The sequence below is a fragment of the Excalfactoria chinensis genome, chromosome 7 (assembly GCF_039878825.1).
Source record: "Excalfactoria chinensis isolate bCotChi1 chromosome 7, bCotChi1.hap2, whole genome shotgun sequence".
Classification (NCBI taxonomy): domain Eukaryota; kingdom Metazoa; phylum Chordata; class Aves; order Galliformes; family Phasianidae; genus Excalfactoria; species Excalfactoria chinensis.
Genome location: NC_092831.1, coordinates 28,745,861 through 28,771,236, shown reverse-complemented (window position 1 = coordinate 28,771,236; position 25,376 = coordinate 28,745,861). Strand labels below are relative to the sequence as shown.

Below are 25,376 nucleotides of genomic sequence, written 5' to 3'. Positions count from 1 at the left end.
TGCTCGCATTAAATATTGGTGTTTTGGAGGATCAGTTTGAGTATTCTCAAAATGGATAGGTTTTGACCAAGGAACAACATTGAATGTATATCAAGGAATTAACAAGGGTGACAGAAAGCCTTGGATTAACTTGCTGTCTTTAAGAGATTTATTCTATTGCATTACAGACCCACTATTATATTTAAGGTCAACAGAAAGCTGCAGACCCAAAGGTCAACTCTGATGGATTAGATATTGTAACAGAGCTGGAGAAATAAACATCTCTAAACAGAACTGATGTGGTCCCAATATCACCAGTATGCAGGATAGGGGAAGCCCCTGCCTCTCCAAGCAGATTTTCCTGCCCCTTAATTCTAGGCTAAATAAGGAATACTCTCCCATCCTCCTTCAAGACAGACTGATTCATTTCCCTAATTTTCCCCATTACTCATTTGCACCTTTGCCTGAATTCAGGCTTCTTAGATACAAAAGACTTTCCAGGCCAGCAGTCAGAGTTCCATTACCAGGACCTGAAAAACAGTCACAGTAAACTAGTAATGCCTCCGTTGTTTAATAAGCAGAAATTTGTTCTGTGACTGTTTTCCTCAAGGACAAGAAAAAAAATAAAGAGAGAGCAAAGGGATGGACAGGTTACAGTGTTGGCTATGACAATGACTTGCACCATGCAGTTTCCTAAAGCAAGCTTCCAGACACCTGCTTCATTTAAAACAAATCTTTAAAGCTCTTAATCCTTCAAACTCACTGAAAAGTTAGCCATTTTTGTTGTAATCATCTGAGAAAAACATATTTGAATTTAAAAGGAAATTCTAATTCAATGAAATAACACTTCTTTAATATGTTGGATTGAAATGAACAGTAATTTGTTTGATGGACTACTTCAAAATGCATCTAAAATCACCTTATAGTTTAGAAACACTTTAGAAAGATATTTTTGATGTTTTGGTATAATAAAGTCCATTAAGGTAACAGCTGTGTGTAACCTGGCTTCAGATGAGCGATCAGTGGCTTCAGTACACATCTCGAGCAGATGACAGGGCAATTCCTAAGAAATTCCTAAGCTGGAAAGAGTTGCAAATAATCAGAACAGAACAATATTTAAGACAGGTTCTACAAAGTTGAAAGCATTCAACATCATGTAACACATACATGTTTGTCAACATATTGATGTGTGTAAGAAACAAACAAAAAGCCAACAAGGTAAGGACATTCAGAAGATAAGACAGTATTCGAAGACAAGACACTTGGGAGCTGATATACCTATTTGCATCTACACAAACCTGATATTATTTACTTACATAAATAACTGCAGTCCAAATTACAATCAGATCCCTTGTACAGTCAGACAAAATTTCAAGATCATAAAAAAACAAAACAAAACAAACAAACCTATAAACTACCAAGAGTTTGGGTTTGGACAAGACGAGCTCCTCATGTCCCTTCCAACCTTACCCATTTCCGTACTTCACTATCCTGTAGTTGCTCATGCAGAGACGTGAGTAATGGACTTGCAATGTGAGACATCTAACCCTCCAGCAAAACAGTATTTCATATAGCAATGAAACTGTCCAGAAGAGTAGAGACAATATTTGTATGAATCAATGCAACATGACGAAAGATGTATCAGTAAGAGCAGCTCAATCCTGTAACTTGAATGAGATTCAACTAGTTACCTGAAAAGCAGCATACTCCCATTTAGAGATTAGTTCTCATTGGAGCAACTTACTAGGGAATACCCAGTAAGTTTTCCTAGACTCTTACAATGAGAATTAAGCCCAAATCAGCAGCTCTTGCTTGTTCTGCCCAGAAATAAAACCTTTCCTTACATCCAGACTCTGCTGATAACTCCATTGGCCACAGTGGTCTGACTGAAGTATCACTTGACAACTATCTCAGGAGGGAACACCAACAGGTGAGAATCACACGCTTTTCTAGCAGGTCTCATCATTGCCATGCCTTCATTCTACACCCTCTGACTGCTCTTCTGCTTCAGGTGAGAAAAGGAATATCTGATGCATCAGAGGAAAACAAACATACGCATACAGAAGCCTGTTTCATTCCCAGCCAGTCTGTGTAGGGAAGAATATCCAAAGTTTTTTTGCATTTTGAGGAATAAAAGAGACAAAACACATGATTAAATTCATTACCTGTATTTGACATCCTTTCTAAATAAATATCCCTTGGGCATATTGTCTAACAGGTGTATCAGCAACAGCACCCTGGTTCTCCTATTTGCTCACCAGACGTCTTGTTTGTTTCAGCCATCAATTTTACCCTCTAAATACTCACTGTAATTGACATATATGCACACTTTGTAAAAATTTTTCATCTAAGAATTTTATACTTGACAGTCCTCAACATTTTTCCCTTGGCTTACAGATTTGTACCTGACCACTGACAAACACTGAAAGCCAAAGCTGACTCCAGCTGGATGTTTAGTGCTTTGCATTCTAATAAGCCTGAAAAAAAAACACACACACAAAGCTTACACAGATATTCACAGAAAACACTCACTCATGTTGGCTGATCCATAAGCGACTGCTCTGTATAAAAACGGTCTTTGGGTAACATGGGTGGCAGCAGTGCATACCTACGCTCCTCCAAGAACCCTCTGTTCCATCTACATCCGACTGTTTCCAAAAGAACTGCCTGGGTTTTGCTGATTTTCACGATGTCATTGTGAGACATAAGAAATCCATACGTAAAACCAAAGTGACATCAGATGATCATCTTATTTATAACGATGGCTGGAGCATTGTGTGCTAATATTAAAAAACTAATTTTTCACTCTATTTCCCTCCTGCAATTTTTTCAGACTGAGCTGATCATTCCTCAGCTGTAATTTTGAGCTCCACTGAACTGTTGTGGATGTTCCATTATACTAAAAGGAAAAGAAAAAAAAGAACATGTGAGCTGAAGTCTTTCTTCTGCAGCTGAACAGTGCAACTTGTGTTCTATCACCTGGGATGCAGATGTCACTGCACACTGCAAGGGAGCTGGAGTTAGTGACCTTTAAAGGCCCCTTCCAGCTCAAACATATTGATTTTGAACACAGAATTGTAAGGCTTGGAAGGGATCATTGAGCCCAGCCCCTCTGCCATGCTTGCCATCATTCCTCTAATGGTGACTTAGTGCCTTTATCAAGGAAAAAATACAAGATATTGACACTAATCCTATTTTTTTTCCTGGTTAAAAAAAAAACAAACAATTCATAATAGTGAATGCAAGAACAGGATACATGCTTGAGTGCTTATATACAGTTCTTTGTCTCCGTGTGTTTATATTATATAGACATCTATGAGCATGCAAGACTTTTATCTTAAGAGATTTATCCTTCAAAGACATTGTTCTGTAAATATGATTAAGAACATAAAATTCGGTAACAGGAGAAAGCCTCTAGTTTCTCTCCTTTGCAACCTTGTCTTCCTTTCGGAACAGGTGGACCAATTTCAAGTTTTCTGAGCTTCCTCAATAGGCAGCTACGAAAAGCCAAGCCATATCATAATTCACTGCTGATTTTCATACATAAACCTGTAGAATGAGTTATCATTTATGAGCAGGATATCTCCAGAATGAATTCACACCAAGTTACTGATTTTAAGAATATCACTGCCAATAAATATGCCTGTGGTTCAAGGAAATTAAATCATCCAAATACTTACTGACTTGGTTTTGTATTAAGAACTAGATCCATATGTTAAATACACTAAAAAATAAAACTCAACTAGCCAGCACTACTTGCAGTTGGATAGCTCAGGTTTGTAATTGTTTTTACTACCATCTCCTGTCTTGTTGGTTTTAAGCTCCCACAGTTGACTGTAGGTTCTTCTACACTGAGTATGTCACCAAAGGTGAATAAGTGCACACACAGAGCGCTATACCTGGCTAGCGTACAGCAGCTTGGAGCTGTCACACAACAAGGAAAGGAGCTTCTTATTTCCTGCCTCATGATGTACTGTGGGATTTATACATTGCAAAGCTACCCAAAGCTCCAGCCAAGGTATTCATCTCCAGGCAAATAAAGCCCCCAGGTACTAATATACGGAATCCATCTGCTGCTGTTTAAAACAATTGCTTCTGGATTTTTAGGTTAGGTGGAACGCCACAGGAACCAAAAGAAGTATAATAGCATGGGCTGTAATAGAATAACAGCAGTAGAATGAGAAAGGTTTGTGGAAATGTGAGGAACATATAGCAAAAAAACTTGTAAAAAGACTATGTCAGAGTAGCACTGATTAATTTCTCTGTGAAGCTGAAATAATTATCACCGTGCAGTTTTCTTCATGCACACACTGCCTGCTCCCTACCAACCACAGAAAAAGCTATATTCTCTTTTTCTGTTTACAAGGTTGGGTATTTGTGTTCCTTAAAACATGGTCAGAAATGCCTATATTGTTTGTAGCTTATTGGTTCTGAAAAAGTAACGTTCTAAACATACATGACGTGTTGTTGCTGTTCTGAGCAAAAAACCTATTGCATTTTACAGTCCTTCAATACAAAGATGCATCTATTAACAAACACACATCAAAGCAGCCAAAGTAAATTAGCAGCACCGCTTCGCAGCACCGGTTCTCACAAAACTACCTGTGGTTCTGACAACCTGACTTGCAGGTTTTTATATCATAGTAGAGCCTGATGATGCATATACATGTTAACCCTTAAGTAAATTTTCTTTAAATACATGTCTTTGATGCCAATTCATGCACACACATACTTGGAAGATGATATTTTACATTCAAATGATTTTGTCCATTTTCTTACAGTGAAAAGGTTAGTGATTTTCCACAGGGAAGAAGAAGACACTGACTACTGAAATACCTCAGATTACTGAACAATCAAAGTAAACCTACTCAAATATTTCACAGCTTTAGCCCACTTTGCTGCACTCTCCACCAACCAGTCCACAGGCTTCCTTGAAAACCACATATATGTATACCTCACCAAACTATGATGCAAAGTACATCTCACCAACTTCTAGCTATGAGGAAAGGTCAAGTCCATGTCTGACGTACTGCAGTTCACACACATCACAGCACTATAGGTACATTCTTCAATACACCACTACAATGGCACGTGCATGAGATACTACATACATACCTGCCAGGAGCCCCAAAAAAGAAGTGAGTGGTTCACTACTCCAGAAAATGCCAGCTCTATTGTTCTGAAAACTGAACTCTTAGATGGACACTATAAACATTCCAGGGATTTCTTACTGGCACATAAAATATTTTGAAGTATTTTTAACACTCATTTAAGCAGTCCATATCCGGGATTAAAATAGCCAACTAAAACCATCACAGATATTTATGTATTGCCTGCAGAACCTTGTCATTATGGAGAAATGATTACCAGGAAGAAACTAAATCACTGTTAGAACAATCTCCAAGTGCAATGTTGTAATTACAATTTGAATTTCAAATAGGGAACACAGGGAGCAATGTCTCTTTGGGACATAACTTTTGCTAGTCCTACTGCCTTCAATTTTTATGTTTTCTATTAGAAAAGAGTATTTTCCATTATTTTTTGTAACACACTGTCAAACTGCAAAGGCGTTTCTACAGACATAATATACAACACAATGAATACATTTACTCTAAATATTTAAAGAGAAAAACCCGGGGTATAACAACATAAAAAGGTATTTCTAAGTTAATATATGTTTGCATTTAATCTGCTCATTCAACTTGAGCTCAAAAAAATGGAAGCATATCAAATCACCAACATTCTGTCCACATCTTCAAACTGCCTCAGATGTTCCTCACTACAAGAATTAACAGGTCTGATCCAAGCACAGATCGGGAAAGAATGGGTCAGTCCTCACCAGAGAAGCCTGCACCTCCCTCAGCTTCTCTCACAGTACTGGGTGACCAGGACAGCACGTTATCACTTCGAGATATCACAGTTCTAATACATAGAATTATTAAGGTTGGAAAAGACCACTAAAGTCATCTAATCCAACCCCCTACCCACCCCCACCATGTTGATTAACCATGTCCTACACAGCCACATCCACACACTTCCTGAACACCTCCAGGGATGGTAACTCCACCTCCCTGTGCAGCCTGTTCCAATGCATTACCACTCTTTCTCTGAAGAAATTTATCCTAACAGTCAACACAAACTTGTCCGGTCATTTTCACCTGGGAGAAGGAGCCAACATACTTCAAACATTTTTCAATAACAGGTTATTCTTCTTTAATTAGACTTACTGTTAAGAAAATTAACAAAAAAAGCCAATAGGACGTAAAAAATAGTAGCATTAGCACCACAGTTCAGGCTGTGATCTGGAAATACTTCACACCATTTCTTATTTACTTAGCTCTTTGAATAATATCTGCTCACTTTGAATTAGCATCCCATCAATTCACCTCAGCTATTGGTACATTGGTACTAGCAACATCTCAACAACTAAACCGGCTCAATTACATTCAAAGCTTATGAGCAGCAAAATACAGACTTAAAATAATCTCTCCTTCAAATCAATTTACAAAACATGCTTACAGACATACAGAGAAGGTCCAGGCCATATGAGGGATCTTTGAGAAACCACTCAGGAAATGAGCAGTAGCTCTACATACAAATGTTAAGTGTGCTAATTGTTGTCTTCTTCCGGAAAGTCCTAACTGCTTCCTGTGTTGTATAATTTAAATGACACTGACATAAGAAACAGAGTAACGACTTGAATTAACTGGAGCACGAATAACAAGGGCTCAATGAAATGCAGAGACATACCTTCTTTACACCCTGCTCTGCAGAGCTTTTAATTAGGTTTTAATATGCTGAGGAAAAAACGGGTTCTTCTCTAACTGGTTAAGATCGATGGAAGAACAACCAAACATGCAGGCAGATGGAGGCAGGAGGATCATTTACGCTCAGCAACCAAAAAAATGGATTGGGTATTTTTAGCTTCAAAAGAGTAGAAGAAAGGGTACGGGGGCTTCACAGTATCATAGAATGGCCTGGGTTGAAAAGGAACTCAAAGATCATCTATATTCAACCCACCTGCCGTGGGCAGCATCACCAACCACCAGAACAGGCTGCACAGAGCCACGTCCAGACTGGCCCTGAACACCTCCAACAGGCTTCCTTGTTCTGCCTTCATTCCAGTGAGCAAAACTTCAGCTTAAGTAGAAGAAGTAGCTTTGCACCTACTTTCTTAGCCAACAAAGAGATATTTCAATTCTAGCTCTTAAGACTAGAGTTCTTTCCTCTTTCATTAGGCTTTGTTTGAAATACAATGTGCTTATGGCCAGGAAATACAAATGCCAAGTGAGAACAAAGAATGCTGCTCTAAAGAAGAAAGCCGTGTATCAGCACTCTGCGTTGTCTTTCCTGACTGCTGCACAAAAGTACCAGACGCAATGATCAGATCATTCCTCTGTAATCACAACAGTAGCATTAAATAACATCTTCTAATGTTGTTTAACCTCTGTTTCAGCTAGCTAAACTTTTACAAAGGCGTGCTCTGTAATCTCAGTTTCTAGAAAGACAACTACCTCGTAATGCCCAGCTTACTTATTTTTCCCTCAAGACATTTTTGACCCCATTTAATGCATTTATTTATTTAGCAGCTTTATCCCATCTCTAACAGTTCTTCCCTCTGTGAAATCAAAATGAAACCAGTAAACAGGGTCTCCCCATGCTGAAGGAGAGCTCCATCCTGCCATACAAATGTCAACTTCTACCTTGAAAACTAAGAGCATGATGCCAGAAATTTCAAGACTGCTGAGAACTGAACCTTGAGATGACATGCCCTAAAGCTTGTAAGTTTTAGAATGGGGACACAAAGCATTGCTTTTCAGACCAACTTTTGGGGCGCTCAGCCCAGAGCTGTAGTAAACAGTCCATCAAAGCACAAAAGACACTCTTCTCACCTGCAAGTAGGAGTATTTGTATATGGAAAAAAAGCCTGGCAGTCCTCGTGACAAGTTTATTATTCAAATTTCATTTTTCACATAGCAACGTATCAGCCTTCCTAATTAACAGCCGAGCAGGCAATTCAGTTTCTTCAGTTTAAGACACAGATGTTACTAAAATCTGTTGGAAGACTTCCAAGCATTCTTTGTCTTGCCAGTTTTTCCAGTTTCTTCCCCTCAATTTAAAGGCCTTCAGCTCTTCTCCCTCCACTCTCCCACCCCCAGCTACCTCATGACTATTCTCAGGCAGGTTACACAGAAGTTTGTTTCATCTCCTCAGAGTTTTTGCTATCTGTAAACAGACAGATAATCTGAAGTCCAATTCCTTGCTAATCAAGTCAGATGATGCTTTGTGCCTAAATCAGCTTTATATTATCTTAACAGAACGGTTAATATTGAAGAACGTTAGCCTACACAATTCATTTGAAACAACCCTTATATCTTTTAATTATAATTATGCAGTTGCTGACAATACTGCTAATGCATCTTGTTATTCTAACTATAGGTTATAGTTAGAATCAGGTTCCACACAATAACATGGTTAAAGAATGGTTAAGAACATGGTTAAGAACAACTGACTCTTCATTAAAACCCAAGGCAACACACGCACTCCTGCATGCTATTAGTAACCCAGCCAGAGCTTCAATCGGGAGTTAATAACTGCATAATGCATAGATGTCGAATCCTACATCTGTTTGATCTTCTACAAGTGTTTCTCAGTTAAACCATACCTGCAGCACCTCTAAGAACTGATGCAGCTTGTATGTGCTTTGCATAATCAAATCGTGCGTACCTTAAACTCAGAGCACCAGGAACAGTGCGGAATGCATGGCCAGGTTTATGAAACCTCAGATTTATTGGTATTGCATCTCATCATTTCTTTCCGGAAGTTTCTGACCCTGAGCTCCCCATGGTCCACATGGTCCACAGATGGGATTTCCCTACACTTCTGATGGCACTAACTTGTAACATTAAGTTACACAGGTAATGCTCCCCTGCTAGAACAGTAGGTTTTGCTGTCTGAGCTTCACTTTTATCTCAATGATAAAACCACAGAAACCACCATCTCAACCACAGAAATATAAGGCCCAGGTGGACACTGGTGCACAGCGCACCATAATGCTCACCAAAATCTGTCACAGTTTAACCAAAAATCTACCTGCAACCGTGACAGGGGGACAGCCGGCCCGCAGGGCCGCTGGACCAAAAGGAAAGGGAAAAAGGGAGAAAGAGAAAGAAAACAGTGGCAACGATCTAAGGAGGCACACTTAATTACTAAATAGTATATCGAAATACAGGCCAAGCTGTTCAGGTTGGAATGTTTTTTGTTCCTCATAAAGCTGTCCAACAAACCAGTAGCACTCAGCATTTCTAGAGGACAATTTGCATTTACTGTGAAACATCACTAGCAGTTTAGCTTGCATGTGAAAAGCCACACATTATAGGACAGTACAGAGAAAGACCACTGCATGTTTTCCTACTGAACTAGACACACTTAAATGAGTGGCGAGACCTGGATAAACTATGCTTAAAAAGGCCTAGGAAGGGAAAACATGTGCAACATATCTGCTATTTTCCCAGACACAACTTATTCTGAACTACTACACTATTAGCTCCTTTCATTGCAATACATTATTTAAACATATCATTGATAGTAGCGAACTCAGTTGGACTCATTGCAAAGTTCCTGATCATCTCAGCAAAAAAAATAAAAAAATAAAAAAATAAAAAAAAATAAAAAAAAAAGACCTGTTGCAGATTTACTGTATGGCCACCAATAAACCAGGCTGAATTCAAAACTAAGAGTTAAAAGTTTGGGCACATTTGTAAATGCAGAACACATCCTGGTCAGCGCTTAGAAAAAACACTATCTATAAGGTCACTCACTCTCTTCAAACAAAAATCAATCAAGGAAACCAAAAAAATGAAACTATGAATCAACAAGACCAATCCTGCACAGCCTGGGCACAGACCTCACTAGTGGGGCCCTTGATACGGGCAAACAACTATGGGAACAGCAACAGGGCCATCTACGACACACTGGTCCTCAATAAATGCAAAGGCCAGCCGATAATTCAGGAACAGTATGGGAGCAGTCACACCAAAACCAGCTCAAAGGCTGAGCTTTCAAGCCAGAGATGAACAGATCCCTCAGCTCCCTTCCAATCTGGGCCATGTTATGATTCTGTGAGCTAATGAGCTGCAGATAAATGTGGATTGCCAAGCAGCGATGGCCACAAGAAATACTACCTGTTGCAGCTCTCAGGACTGACAACCAGCTCCCCTTGATGCCAGTTCCCAAATTTTGGCCAACAGCAAAGTGCTGCTCAGAGCTAGGCAGTCTACTGGGCTTGCCAGACATCCACTTCCAACATGCAATGATTTCCTTCTTATAGCTGTGTGCATTACTTGCTTTTGCTCTGTTTCAATTCAAGTACAGAAAGAAACCCAGAAACGCACATGGGGCTTGAACTCCACTTGCACTAACATACAGATATATAATTAAAACATAATCTCAGTCTCCTGCTGCACACAAGGCCCTCACCTGCAACAGCAATACACAGTGACACGTGTGCCTGACTCATGCAGCTATAGTTCCATTCAGACAGTCTGAAAGCAAAGCATGACCCTAAACACCTGAAAAAAATATCTTTCCATTCAAAAATCCAGATAGCTACACGAATTTCACAGCATCACTCTTCAATGTAATGCACATATATGTGCAAATGGATGCCCCAAAACAAATTGAAAAACCTCTGTGAAGCACAGTTAAGACTTCACCGCAGTATCTACTGAAAGGAAATACAACAAAAAATTCAACTGTAGAAACCAGAAGGGTAAATTCAGCAATACTGCAAATAATGACCCAAACAGCTACGATATTTTGAGTGACACAGAAGATTGCATTTCTGCCACGCATCTGGGAATTACTGTTAAGGAAATGCTTTCATAGACAGAAGTACGTTCCCCTAGAGAAAACAGGTATTGCCATATGTGGGACTAAGCCATTATATTCAATTTAATCCACCTCAAATGAGTACAAACATGAAAACAAAAAAATGTGTTTGTTTCCTTTATAAGGAAAAGTCCTCCATCCGACTTGATAACTCATCAAGAGAAAACATGCTTTTCACAAGGCTCCCTTTTCTATGATTATTTTAAAAGTCTCATTTTAAGAAGGCAGTTATTTCAGAGGAGAGAAAAAGAAGCATTTTCACACAGAGATGCATCATTTCCTCTTGTTATGCCTGAATATATACACCAGCCTGTCAGACATCTGAAGCGTAAGCTGAAATTCTTAAAGCCCTACAAGCCTTATTTTTAGATTCTTACTGATTTTTCTCTTTAGAGATAAACATCGTAGAAATACACGCTGGAGATCAGGGATCAGACCGTCTTCCAAAGGAAACACAAACCACAAAAGCAAAGGGATGAGACAGCATCAAACTCCATGACAGATGTTGAAGCTCCCACATTCTTTAAGCAAGGCGAAACTGGAAACACCTTCCACACCAAACACTTCACCTTCTACATTTGAAGAATGGAAAACACATCCAGAAAAATAAACAGCCTGATTATGATTTGATGTTACTGGTATTTTAAATAAACTATATACTTTCAGAATGTATTAAATTCTAGAAATTTATCGTTTCCATTTACAGCCTCGGTATCATATCTGTGCAAGCTGCAGAGAACTGCAGATCACATTCCTCCTTACTGGGGAAGCAAAACACACATGGCACAGAGGGCACCTTCGGAAGGGTTTGGTTTGACTACCTACCTGACAATCAGTACAATAAGTGGTCACTTAAAACAAATAGGACTCATTCCAAGCACTGACGTAGGTTAACTACAAAGCCAATCTTCATTCTTGCTCTTATAAAAAAAGATGCAATCCAATCATTTTAGTGAAACGTTTCTCCTGCCCAGGAAATACTCCATTATCAAACATTATGTTTTTATGATGATGCTTTCTACAATTTTCTCTATTCACCTGTAGTGCCTACTTCCTTAATGCCTTCATATGCTATTACACACATTTAAGTACTGCAAGAATTTCTGAAGGCTGAAAACACATTGCAGATCAAGCTACAGCCATGACTATTTAGATAAAAAAGCATGCCAAAGATTAAAGAAAAATAATAAGTAGGAGTTGACAAATATCATGTAGATATACATATGTATACTTTTGTCTGTTTGCAGCCTTTGCACATTCATGTGTAGAAACCCAATCTGGAAATCTTATCTGTGTTCTTTTGGGACACAGCAAGGCATATAGGGAAGCAGGTGAGAAGTAGATCCTTACTTCAAATAATATCCACTTACTTAGGATACCTTTGCATTTTCCAAAGCAAAGGGTTGTAAGAAAGTTACCTGTAACTAATCAGTGTTTCCAGGACAATATCAGAGATGATAACAACATCATCCATTTCTGGCTTGCATTACATTGTGTTGAGAGACTGAGTTTTCTGTGTAAGGACGAAGGTGAAAGGAAATCACAAACGAACATGCACTTTCACATCTCTGCACAGTGAAACTTGACTGATAAAAACATGAGGAGATTGGTGTGGTTTCTCAGAACCTCACTGAACATGTTGGGCATTACAGATTTACAGATCTTACCACACCCCATCCAAATATTAACACCTACTAGAGCTGTTTCTGACCATGGAATCTTATTTCTAAGATACTGAATCATCAGTTAAAAATAAGCCAGAAAAGTACTGCTGCTGTAATGGTCACAACCAGCAAGCAGGTGGGTGGTGGAGGAGAGCTCTTATTGTTACTAGGACAAGCTTTTCCCTTCATAGCTACTAAGATAAAGATGGGGGAAAAAAAACGATTGTTTTATTTCCTTTAGTGAGTGAAATTATCAGCAATTTATGCGTAACTATGGCAACATTCACAAAGTGTGAAAAAGAAAAATGGATAAAAGCAGAAAAATTTACAGGGAGTTCAGGAGCAAATAAAATTGAAGTTAAATTTTTATATTTTTCCCAAAAATAAGCACACTTCCACTCAACAATGATCCTTTCAAAAGGAAATTAACACTCTCATTGACATGCTGGCTTCTTAGCCCAGTCAGGTTTCATAGCTGGAAATCTGTCAAGGAAAATATGAGTCTATTTTCTACAGAAGAAGACAAAGAAGAGCTACTGTAAGCTATTACTAACTGCTTATAAAACTTGGCTTTTCCTTCAGACTTAATCCCATAACCACAACACACTGCAGCATTTACCCTCAGTCAACACCGAGCTGACTGAGAAAGGTGCTACCATTAGGCCTTGCCTCATCTTGGGATGAAAACCTGCTGCACACGTTTACAAAACCTTCTAAAATGACAAGATCTGTAATGTGGCATCATCTGCTGCAGCAGAGCTGGAAGTATGGTGGTCCAGCTTCCCCCAATACCGCCACTCCATGCATTACTAACAGATTGCTGTACATTCATTTCAGTGCCATAGAGGCTGGTGGGTATAGGTAGATTAATTGTAATTTGTGCTAGGAAAGTGTTCTGTGTTTTATAGTTCCCAAGCAATTTAGTCAAAATAGAAGTCAAAAACAACCAGCATGGTTTTTTTCTTACTTTTTGTGAGATGGTGACATTAATGTGTATATTAATGTGATATTCAGTGTGAAAACTGATACGGTCACATTGAAAACCAGGGGTCCGGCAAAAAAAAAAACAACCAACTATTAAATCATTGCTGCGTATGAGAAAGAAAGATGTGACTAGAGGGAAAAAAGGAATAATAGTTACATGTAAGAAGCAATGAGGCTTTTTAGGAGAAAAAGGCCAAATACCAGCTATTTCAGGTGAAGGCCGGGTGCAGAACATTTGTTCTACAATAAGGAAAAGCTGAACAGGAACCATGTAATAAAGAGATCTCATTTGCCTACACAAAGAAAAATAACACCTTTTGAAATACTGCTTTTTGGGAACGGGAAAATTAGCACCTGGTTTACCCATATACCTTGATCTATTTTACAAAGGGAATTCGTGGGGCTCTCAGCCATTAACCTTAAAAGCCTGTCTTGTTAGTGGATAGCTTGAATTTTCAATCCTCCCAAGCACCTTGTGCTTTCAGACAGCAGAACCAGAACTACAATCAAATGTTCCTTACTACTGTCAGCCGGAGAGGACACTTCAGAGCTCCTTCCCATGAGGTCTGACAACACACAGCCCCTCTCTGGAGTTGCAGCACAGGCAGTGCATCGGCTCTGCTTTCAACCACACTTGAGTGAGTATAGGAAACACACAACTGTGAAGATCAACTCTTCAGTCTAACCACACAGACCAGCTATAATCCCCATTTAGTAACACCTGTGGATGCTGTAGTCTATGATGTGGCAAGCACAGCACAGAGTTCATAGCAAAGAGAGCATATCTGAATACTTGTCACCTTCAAAGGCAGAGACACTGCATGTGCTCAGGATGGGTAACCTGAAGAGTAACACTTTCACATAACACACAGGAAACATGTGCTGTCCTGAATCTCCAGGGATTTGATGCTCTCTAGCATCATACCCTTAGTGACACTTGTTCACTGTTACTTGGATTGAGCATAACGGCACTGGTTGTTTTCTTTTATCTGAAAAGCTCTTACATAAAACTCAAGAAGTTAGAGATAAACATCAGTGTATTAAGCATCTAATGCATTAATAATTACGAGTCATTTTTTTTCCTGAGTGAAATCACCCTGTTATTAAATGTCAAACAAAAATAAGTGAAATCCACACCAATTAAAATATCTTACAGTTGCAATGTCTTGTAGCTCTGCAGATCTTCCCACTTATAAAACATGGTTAATAAATGCTTTTTTTGTTTTGTTCTTTTTAAAGTCCTGTGTCCATACCCAATAGCAACACAATTAGCTCTTTTGTCTGCCTTCCATCCTGGAACTCAATGAGCAATTCTATGCCACACGTCCCAGCTGATTCACTGGGTAATGAAAATACGGTGGTTCTTTTCAACTGGTCTGAAAGTTTGGGAGATGAGCACCTTAAAGGCATCTGTACTGTCCCACAGTAAACAGCTTAATGTACTCAATGCACCTAGGCTGGATTGCACAAAGATCCTTTCCCTTATCTCTCTTCCTTTACTTTGACAAGTAAGTACCAAACAAATGTTGGCAACACAAGGACACTTGCAATGCTATCCCAGTCATGCAGAACGAGGGCTCTTGATAACAAAACACAGTCCATGTTGAGATATACAGCCTGCTCTTTTCCAGCTATTGCTGCCTGGCACCCACAAAGTCCTAACGAACCACTCCAACCACGCCAGAAGCAGGAATGTGCCATCCAAACAGATGGCTGCAGCCGCAGGCAGCCAACAGACCATGGTTTTTTTCCCCCATGATGTGTTGGGTGTTGACAGCGTTTCCAGACAGAAATCCAAATGGCTGTCATTTCTGAGCTTCTTCTCTAAAGGGGATATGTCAGTGTTAATCTACCTCTGAAACAGATTGCCCTTCACAGGGAAAGACCTACCCCTTACTTATAATTGCTGGACTCCCTATAACACTTGCAGTATCTTCCATTCCCAAGCTGTAGAGTGGTGACCTCCAGCTACACAGCTGACCTCACAGGTAAGATGGACTTGAAGAACAAAAAAACTAATGTTTTGGGGAAGTCTTTAGTTCAATGCATAGAGCCAATTACAAGTTCACATTCAGGCGAGAACAGTGAGAAAGCTTTTTGGCTTTGTGCATGTTTACACAAGAAAAAATAGAGACATATTTACCCTGCACTTACAAACAACTGATTTCACATTCAGCACGCCACTGCTCCACACTGTCTATGTAAAGTGCTTATGATTAGGAAGGCTCCTCATTTCAAACCTGCTGACAGTAGCACAGCTACATTGGTTTTCAAAGGACAATATTGATTTATTCAGTATGAGCACATGACATGTCATGATTTAGGGATGAGCTGTCAAATTCAGCTGGGTAAGGTTTGAGGTATGTCCGCTCTACACAGACTACACCAAAGATGTCCAACAACCTTTAATTAGTGATGATTCAAGCTTAGAAAGGCTGATCACAGCTAAATCTACACACTAACAACTGCTCTGGCATTCTCCAGGACAAATAAAGTACTAAGAAAATTAAAGAATGAATGGAAGGAACGGCCAAAGGCTGTTGCTAGGTTGCCTCAATAAACCAGATGCAGTTTGATAGCATTTGCAATGAATTAGCAACAGAATGTTTCCATTAGCTGCTTTAGTTTTCACTTCCTTTCTCTATTAGCTCACATCAGGCTTAAAACATGCTTTGTTGATGCATTATGTCCTGTGGTCCACTAAACTGCCACAGCATTCAGTAACACAGATCGCAGACAAACCCTTGACAAGGCATAGCCATTCCATGAAAATAATATCACTTAAATACTAATTAGCAGAATTGTACATCAAGACTCTCAGACAATAAGGGTAGCTCCATCGGGTCAAGTGAGCTTTCCTTAGATCCCCAGTCAATGGCAGCCTTCAACAAAGCTACTTATAAAGCTACTATTGATTAAATAAAAATGAAGCTGAAAATCTATACTTAACATTCTAATTTCAAAAAAGGAAAGAAAACCTAAAAGGCCTTAAATAGTTGCTCTCAACTGGCTTCCTTTCTCCACACATCATGATAACAATTGACGTTCCAATGAAGAGTCAGCAAGAAGTCAAGCCCTTCAGAATCACAGAAATAACCAATAGAAGCTCTGCAATGGTTTTCCTCTTTCAAGATCTGACTATTAGTTCAACACACTTGTCTAAAAGATGCAGAAATGGCTTTAATAGCATATAAAAGCACAGTCGCTGGGCCACTAGGAAGGTAATCCCTTGTTCTTCTTCAGCTCTATTCCGTATTAGCAAAGCCTTTCATACTGCTCAAAGACACCTAAGGACTGGGATGCTCTGTGACACATAAGAGCAACAATTAAGCAAGGATTTGGTACCCTCTTCAGCCCCCTGAAACATTCATGGACATCTCAGTAATTCCCATACTTGTCTACTCAAGACTGGGGCTACCTCTCTGTTTATCTGCCAGGCTATCCCCCACAAAGCTTTACAGCTGTACTTACTATCCAGACAATAATTAGTAAGAAACCTAGTAGGACAAGAACCCCAAGATTTTGTTCCCACAGGGCAGGAGCCCACCCCTTCTTTGTGCCAGGGCCCTCCCTGCAGGGATAGGCAATACATCAAACTGCTTGAAGGCACCACAGCTTAAGAGAGCACTCATTGGCTTGCATTTTCTCCCAGGTATCCTGGAAGCAGTTTGTACAGGCTGTATATTTAACTCAGGGAAAGAAAAATAAAGGAGTCTCACATCAATCAGCCGCAGCTGCGCACAAGGTACTCATTTGAAATTCTCTCATAATTGTAAAGGGCCCCTTGAGAAGAACAAATAAGCCCTGCCATGTTTCCTAATCTTGCTACACTAGTTATACAGAGAAATGTTCACCCCTAATGATGACACAAAAGCTGCTGTAAGCTTTTCTTCCACCACGCCGCTGCTTATATCAGCTATTATTCAGTGGCTCCATCCTAACGGTGGAGAATCATTTTTGTGCTTTTCATTCTTCCTCCCAGAGGGCAACAGATGTAATAACTTATTCCCTGTCTGGCACATTAAGGCTTGAAAAATTAATGCAGCGCTGCTGAGATTTCCACTTCCAGCTTTACTTAAGAGTGCCAAAGCTTTGAATTCCACAGGAAAAAAAAAAAAAAAATTATGTAATAAAAAGCTTATTTTAAGTTTGTTAACGCACTTGTCAGTTCTAATGCATTTCTGTACTCTTGGTAAAATCAGATTTCTAGTAACTAACCCTACAGATTTTTGTCTGCTTCTGAGCCATTACTGTCTAACTGGCAGCTCTCCTGTTTCACAATTATTGCAGACTAACTAAAATTTTAGCACTGCTATCAATTGTGTTATGTTAAAAAAAAAATAAAATCAATTAAGGATATCGGGTGAATGTAGATAAGCTTGCCGGCAATAGGTTTTATCAGACAGCTGCTAAGAACTCCCCGGTCACATCACAGCTTACTCAGTCACACATATACATGACACACAGCTTATGGTTTATACCCAGGGCCGCCCGTTCCTACAAAAACACTTTCTGGTGACATGAATTGTGTCAAAGGGTTCAGTGTTTCAAACCAAATTCCACCTGTGTTTTCCTGTTTTGGTTCAAAGTGCCCCTTTGGAAGCAGCACAAGAACCCAAATGTTATTGCTGTGCAGTTTGCCCAGGGTTTTGCACACCACAGGGCCTGCATCATGGAACCAGAGTTGTTGCAGAGATTTACGCATTGCATCATCCTTCAAGGAGATGAGGCTTTGCACATAATGGTATTTCTCTCTACATCAGCACTACCTAATGATTTACGCCATGTGTTCCACAGGCGTATCTGCAAACTGGCTACCTACACAGATAAGAAAATAAACAGGCCTATGTCAGGTGACTGCGGTGAAACAAGTCAGTAAGAACAGAAAAGCGTGAGCAGACAAAAGCTGTGAGGGGCGAGAGGGAAATCACAGCTCGGAACTGCATCTCACACAAACACCATGCACAAGTTCTTTCTCTCCACCTCTCAGATATTTACTGTTAAAAGTGATGTAACAATCCCTCAGCATAGACTTTATCCGCACTGAAGTCAGTCCTCAGTGTCAGAACACTCAAATGGACAGAAAGCCTCAAATTAAATACAGAGTTTCAAGATTTATTAGCATTTACGAGGAAAGAAAATTCTGGGCCACATTACCCAGCACTGTAGAGTATTTTTCTAATACTCCTGTTCCATGTATTTCACACTTGCAAGAAGTGGAACTCGGGTATACCACACATCACATCAGGCTGCCCTTCCACTCGTATATACAGCTACTCAGCTCTTCTCCCCACCCTCAACAGAAATCCTCAACTAATTTCTCCTCTGCCTTGCAGGCACTGGCTGTGCCCCAGAGAGCATCAGCTGTTACAGAAAACAGGCTTCGTATTTCCAGTCCCTGGCAACACTTACTGCTTTATTCCAGAGAGAGGTCTCTGTTTCGTTAAAAGCTGGCTCTGGCGATTTAGGTTTCCTCATCTCAGAAGATTTCAGTTATAGGTTTTGATCTGCCAGCATCAAAGACATCCTCCTGTTCAGAGCATGCCTCAGCAATCACACAATAAGAAGCAGGAAAGTTTCAAACACAGCTACTGGTTCCCCAGGAGACCAAAGGCAATTAATTCCATGTTTTTCTGCAAGGAGCAAAGCTAATGAACCCTGATTTCTTACACAAGACATCCATCATCTACCCAGTCTGTACGCTGTTAACCCACTAAGCTACCCTACCTAACGTCTCTCACCTTACCCCACCTCTACTGCATTGCACTGTGAGGAACAGCCATGCATTCACTTCCCCTTGTTGCTAACTGCCCCTCCACAGGGCCCTCAGCTTCCCCTGCACACACTTAGTACTTGGACCATCACTTGCAAGACAACTCACGCTGTGGCTATATGCAAGCTCAGGAAGCAGCAAACAGCTGCCAGGCAGAGTGAGAAACATTCACACATCCAACAAAAAGCCCAAGGAGAAATTTTAGGGAAAACCATAGGAACTTCATAGCTGTGAGACTGCAACACAGTCAGGTTTTGCTGTAATAGTGCAGTAAACACAGAAACCGCAAGGAAGCACAGGAGGAACGAGAGCAATCAGTGCAATTTTTCCTCTGAAAACCAGGCAACCAAAACAACACCAAGGGTCTTCCTCCATGACCAAATGGCAACCTTGGCTCAGTCACGTATATTGATCACTATCTGATACAAACCAACACAGTTGTGGCACTGACCATCATTATATTTCCAATAACAACATGAAAAAAATAGTTGTTTATTAATATCTGGATCATGACGGTTGAGTGCCATTTTCCTAATGGAACAATATTAAGCCTGAAGACAAGCAGAAGCTGATTAGACTGACTCTGAAGAGTCTCCAGATCATTTGCGTTTTCCCTGAAGTGGGTGCTTGAACTGGATTACCCTCCCTCAGACATGCTGGGAGCACACTTGGAGAAAACCTCAATACACAGTTGCTTGAGGGACGCATCCTGAACAGCTTTTACAATTAATTTCTGAATACAGTATTTAGACCCATTAGCAAGAATTAAACACATAATTACTTTAAGCCAGACTCGTTCACCAAAATTTTAAGCAAACAGCCAATCTAACCTGCAAACCAGCACCTTCAATGCTAGCCAGGATTCGGAACAAGCTGCAGAAATTAGGATGTGACATACCTACGCAGCTCATTAACTTCTACATACACCTCTTTCTACAAGATAAACCAGACTGCATCTCACCTACATGAGGTGAGGTCAACTATTTCAACTGGAAACTGAGCTGACTCTGCCAAATACTCATTCAAGAAAACAAAAAACTCACTTAACAGGCAGCATTTGTGGAAATGGAAAAAGTTTTGATGAGACAACACCTACCTTCCAGCCCATGGCTTTCTTACAGGTCGCCGTCTATCGTGACTGCTGCTCCTTGTAACGGTGTCTGCGTAAATTGTAACTTCCTCCTCGCTCTTAAACCAAACTGACCCTGCAATTAGAAAAAGGAGTGAGATGAAAGGAGCATTACATCAGTGAAGTACGTTAGTGACCAATTCACATCCCAGACCCACAGAACTCACTGCTCTGCTTTTAAAACAGAAACAATCTTAAGAGTATCAACTGACTGTACTAATTGAATATGCTGAAAACGAGGCATGAAATCTCTGACAAGGGCCAAGAATAAACATCCTTGTTTTCTGTACTCTTCGCAGATATACTGCATCTATTAAACAGAACCATGACTGCCCCGTTAATTTCTGCCATCTGTGGTCAGTTAAGTAAATGGATGCTACCATTCTGGTCATTTGATCATGTAAACCTTTCCTTTCTGTGCCTTAAGTACAAGAAACTACAGAATGGTTAATTTTTGAGGGGAGAAAATTTCTGGCTTAATTCCTTCACTGTACAAGATCAGCTTTTTTTTGTTCCAATCTACATGTGCTGCAGTTATTTAAGTTTGATTCATCTTCTTTCAACCTGCTGTTAGAAGGAAGATGTTCGTGCCTTAGCTTTAAGCTTACTGATCACAGTAGCAGCAAATCAATACACTTCCTGAAGATGGTTGGAAATACCATCAAAGGGAAAACAGCATCTGCGTCCATTTCATTTCAGGTTCTGAACTAGTTCTTAACTGAGAAGCAGAAAAAAGATGCATCAAATGGCTTTGCTAGAAAGCAACTTAATGGCATGGGAAAAACACCTGGACAAAGAATGAAATGAAAAATGAGGTGACGGGAGAAAGAGACAGGCCATGTGCTTTATAACTTCATTGTTCACTGCATCTCTGTTGTGTCCTAGACCGATCTCTACCTACTAAAAATGGTGTTAGAGTCACTGATATTTTACTTGTAGGAAATCAATGTATGCAAGAGGAAAGAGATAACTTAATTTTCAAGACCAAGACTTCCTTCAAATGAATTTTGTTAAACAACTGTAAAGCCAATGAGAAATGCATCACAGCAGCAGTGATGGAAGAGCTCTGACTGAGGACTCACAAGCCATGTGCGAAACTATTTCAGACAGTTCTTAATCACCAGCTTAAAAACCAGCAGGCTCTCCAAATGCCATGGGTATCAAGGTGCATGTCACACACCCTGCAAAGAATTGTTTGTTTTAACTGGCAATGCCTGAAATAGGCGGGAGAGACACTGCAGGCTATCAGCAAGGTGCAGAAATACGGAGGTGATACAGCACAAATGCTGCACTGGTTGCAAATGCACTCTCTCACAAAATGTACTGAAACACTGGAAACTTGCAGAATACTTTCCTTTAATAGGAAAAAATAAACCCAACAAAAAAAAAAACAAAACAAGTGAACTTGGTCCAAATTACAACGCAAGTCTTTAAAAACAAAGAGGGAAGCAAAGAAGATAGAGAGATTAGACGGAAAAAGAGAGAAAAGCAATTTGCAGCCAGACCCTCTATGTACACTCATACGGCTCCTCAGTTTGTGAGGACCCCAGTTCAGCTGTTCCTGAAAAGCATTCCCTTTTCTATCAGGCATGATCTGGACCAGCTGGAAACCTCAGTGCCTGAGCATCTCAACAAACTCACATCAAGTACAGCCACCCCATGAGCAGGCTTCGATGAGACACTAACACACAAATTTACACGCAGCTGTGACAGCCAGCAAAGGTACCACCTCCTTCCAAGGAGCACAGAACCAAAGCCCCGCAGCCAGTCATTCCCCTGGGGTAGCAAGATCATCTCAGTGGTCTCTTTCAGCCTTAATGGCTCTTTGATTCTCTATTCCCGAGGGGACTCAAGCAGTCCTTGAAAAGAGCAACTAGCTGTAGGTATAATCCTTGCGATATACAGAGCGTTAGCATATAATTTATGTTTATGAGACACCGTGAGGTTCAATAAATCATTGTTTTCATTTGTAGAGCATTATTAGAGCAGTGATTTAACTGAGGGAATTCTTCCTCATGGCCCATTGGAGTGAAAGGTTAATGGCATAATGAATTCCTATAAAACAAATAGTAGACTCCCACCATCCCTCAGCCAGCAGGTGGTAAATTAGCAGGTAATAAAGTGTGTATGTAATCTGCATTCACAGGCCAATAAATAATATTCAGGGGCCAATTTTACCTGCTCCAGTTGACAGTACATCACAGGGATGTACAGCTCCACAGCAGTACAGGACGGGTACAGAGAGCATAGGGAGCTGCTGCAGCAACAGCCTGACTTGAGCACTAATTTATGTCAGATACCACCAAAAGGGACACATCTATGATATTACAGCAGCACCCATATGTTCCATGTCATGCTGTAATAAAGTACTGATTCTACATGTGGCAAATACACGCTGCCATGGTTGCTTTGGATGGTGACATTTACTCTGCTACCCTATTAATACTAGTGGCATTTCAGTCAGGTACTGGAATAAGCTGACGAAAAAGTTTCTTAATACACACTGAAAGCCAAAGGAAAAAAAAAAAACAAACAAACCACCACCTAAAATAACATTCTGCATCTTGCTCTGAAAGTGGAGTGTGTTATCCAGGTATTCCTACTGATGGGCATTAAATATCCCTTTGATCAGCAAGACCCGTTCAGTGCACCGATGCTCTCCAGTTACAAACAGCAGTGCTTCACTGCAGAGCAGTTCTACCCAAGTGTTGTTTAAAAACAACACAGCACTAAAACGATATTAAAAGCCCCACGCCTCTGCTGCATCCTGACGGACAGCACGGCTTAAGCCAGGCACGTCCCCCCGCCCACCGCTCTGCAACAGCTGAACGCCGCTGAGCTGCAAGCGGGGCACGGGGAGAGCGCCGTGCAGCGCCAGCTCGAGGTGCAGCAAACAGCTGTGTTGGATCCATTGGCTAAACACAGCACCGTGAAAAGCATAAAGAACACGCAGCCTTGCTTTCCGTTTAGATAAAGGGATGTGAGGACGGGTTATAAGATAGCAAAAACAGTTTGTTTTTTTTTTTTTTGTTTTTTTGGGTGGGGGGTCTGGTATATTTGCAATTTCGTTTTTGGTTTATATATACACACATACATATATATATGTATATATAAAACCTGTGAATTTCATCGGGACATCTCACGGCTTCGCTGCAAATGCTGGAGTTAACTGAGGCTTGTTAAAGGGTCCTTAACACTTCTATATGGACAGCAGATGGCTCAGCACGTGGCTTTTACTCGGTGACAAAAGCTAACCAGCCTCACCGAACCCTCTGCTTTTTGCCTTCCGCCCCCAAATAAAGTAATTATTCTGATTGTTCTATGGAAATAGGTAGTTGTGGAGGAGGCACCCATCAGAGCTGTGTACGTGCAAGACCAGGCTTTGCCCTGGCAGGGTAGCAGCCCGCCGGCAATCAACTCATGCCTTTCTACACCTGCTCAGTACAGGTGTTCTGCTTCGTCTCATTTTGCTGTGGAGCGGCTTCCACCTGTTCCTAACAGCAGAGGAACATTTTGCAAGGGGAAAAAAAAAAGAAAGAAAAAAACTAAGACCAACCTAACAACATTTCATAGTTAGTAAGAAGTATTTACTCTCCAAATACGCTCCCAAAGACATTTAAAAGCATATACATCACAGTGCTTTGCAGATACGAAGATGACCCTTCTGTTATCGCGCAGCCATTCCACGGCACGCCGTGCACACGGGTGCCACGAAGCCGCTCCGTGCTTGACTGCAGCTGCACGGCGCCTTGCATGGGGGGTGCTTGCCAAAGAGCAGCCTGTGCTCAAACGAAGTCACTGGAACAAAGTCGGCTGACTAAAATCCACGTTAAACCAGACCACAGCTTGAGAAGAGCCCATTAAGGCCAATTAACAGCTAATACCATCAGGAAACAAAAACCTAAAGGACAAAAAGGTGCAGAGCAACTCCATCCACATGAAAGACGGTAAAGCACCAGCAAAACCCACAACCCGGCATCATGCCGACAAATAAAAGATTAAAGACGTTAAAACCAATTCAAACGCAGTAATGCATTAAGTACAACAAAAGGTTCAAACTGTTCCTCCACGTGCCTGCCATTAGTCTGCGGAGCCCTTCGAGGTCCACTCACCCTTCTAATGAGACAAGACGTTAAATATTCGCCTATTCCAGACCTCATAAACAGAAAAATACCTCTTTCCTCATAAGATAGAACACGACAAATGTTCAGACACTCTTCAAAACAGAACTAATGTTTACTGATAAATATTTCCCATTCTCTTTGCCCGACTCACTTACTGATAAGCTTCTGGCATTTATTCTCTTCCTCAGACATGATAGATCAGAAAGGATACAATTAAACACTGGCTCCCTGTTAACACTTCAAAGTTCACTTAAGAAAAACACCACTAACAAACACCTTACCAAACCCTGTTATTTTACTCTAGATGCTTATAATTAATTTCAAACGTACGTATCTTGTCCAAAATAAATATCACTCGTAGAAAAGGTAATAAGAACAGAGAAAGCCAGCCAAAACATAATTCTCACCTAGCCGTTCACAGGTCCTGCACCTCCAGAAGTTCAAGAAAGACTGTGCAGCACGAACTGCCCCAGGCAGAAATGAAGGAGCGCAAGCAAGCAGGTGGGGTTAGCACACAGGTGTTGCTGCTCAGGGTCATTAAGGCACAAGAACACCTCCCACTGCCCTCCCCCCCCTGGGCTGTTGGTCATTTTTATCCTCTTGGACTCAAATGCAGCCAACCTGTGGCTGGAGTAATTTTGATCAGGCCCTGAGGGAATTTTCAGCCCGAGTGTACAGCTGTCCCTAACGCAGCACTAGGGCTGAAGGTGCACAGCTCCCCAGCTCATTGGTCTCTCATCATTTCTAACTCTTTGGATCAAAATCCACACACAATCTGCCTGGCCATTCTCATTAATAGCTCTCACAATTCATTAAATCTGGAATTCATTAGG

The 25,376-nt window shown here is 40.6% G+C and overlaps 1 long non-coding RNA gene across 1 annotated transcript; it reads right to left on the bottom strand.

The window, feature by feature from the left end:
- Nucleotides 1-223: 223 nt before the first annotated feature.
- Nucleotides 224-25,090, bottom strand: LOC140255082 (uncharacterized). Its single transcript, XR_011904376.1, has 4 exons — nt 24,951-25,090; nt 20,387-20,495; nt 981-1,058; nt 224-509 (listed from the first exon to the last, which is right to left on the bottom strand). It is a non-coding gene; the product is annotated as an uncharacterized lncRNA (long non-coding RNA).
- Nucleotides 25,091-25,376: the final 286 nt, after the last annotated feature.